Source organism: Amia ocellicauda, chromosome 6 (genome assembly GCF_036373705.1).
Source record: "Amia ocellicauda isolate fAmiCal2 chromosome 6, fAmiCal2.hap1, whole genome shotgun sequence".
NCBI classification, from domain to species: domain Eukaryota; kingdom Metazoa; phylum Chordata; class Actinopteri; order Amiiformes; family Amiidae; genus Amia; species Amia ocellicauda.
The window spans coordinates 18,634,630-18,635,887 of record NC_089855.1 but is presented as its reverse complement, the minus strand read 5'-3'; positions in this window follow the sequence as shown (position 1 = coordinate 18,635,887).

Genomic DNA, 1,258 nt, shown 5'->3' with positions numbered 1-1,258 from the left:
ACGCTCTGTGGTTACCCTTGGCAACAGTCGAGTTCTAAGCGGAAGTAGCCGGAGAATAGAAAGCGCTGGAGACGGGGAGAGGGACACCTGCTGGCCAGCCGCCGACATTACAACTCGTTTACATTTCATTTTTATAATATTAATAATACATGATACACGTTTGATTTAGTCGACTTGGAAAATACTTCCCAGATTTGTGTTTCACGCTACATTAAGGATTAAAGTAAATATCAATGTCTTTTCACTGGTATATAGGTTTGACATCATTCCAGATACCTGCAGGTGGCGGACTGCTAAACCAGTGCAGGCGTGAGGTTCAGCAAGTCAGGAAAGAAACATCTCGAGAAAATATAGCTGCACAAAATATTAGTTGATTACCATTGTAGAAGAATTTAATGATTGCATCCAATCATTATAATTAATATGTATATTATTAACTGGGAATCACTATGAAAAATATTGTTTTAAATTAAAGTTCATGCATATCTGAACTGATGGTCACACACCACACATATTGATTTAAATATCAATGGTCTCCTGGAAAATTATACACTGGGTTCATGTTGTAGTTATGCTTTGCGTGTAGCTTACAGAGCATATAGAATTATGGGCTGTACTTTATATCAAGCCAAGCAAGACTTTGCAGTAGCAGTCTGTTGCCAGAGGGTTTATAGTCAAGCCAGTGGGCTTATAAATGGTCACATTGTGTTGTTTAACTTAAGTGTCAATCATGCCTTTATATCAAACATAGTCCTGGATGTATGCCTGACCTGGTTTTAGCTATGGAAGTTGCAATGAAAATGCTTCTTACAGTGTCCAGGGCTACTGAGACGGCCTGATACACACCACAGTCACACAAAGCTGCTTTTGTCACACTATAGATGTGGTGTATGTTTTTATCATGGGGAGCTACTTACAAATCAAAGAAAATATTTTCTCAGTTTATATTGTAACATCAGTACGCCTATTTCTCTTAAATGACCATCTTTCTTGAGATATGAAAGTATCAGGACAATTATCCCTAGTTTTATAGCAATACATTTTAAACGGACAGTCTTGTAACAGACTGCTTATTAAGAATCCATCTTATGCTAACAATCAGGAAGTAAACACTGGGAATAAAAGAAAATTGCAACTGAAGAATATTTAAATAAATTCTCTCAGTTCAAAAGGATAAATGTATTGAAAGAATACTGCTCCCGACATGAGACCCTTAACTTGGGGTTAAATTATTGCATTTAACAGAGCGCTGATGTTT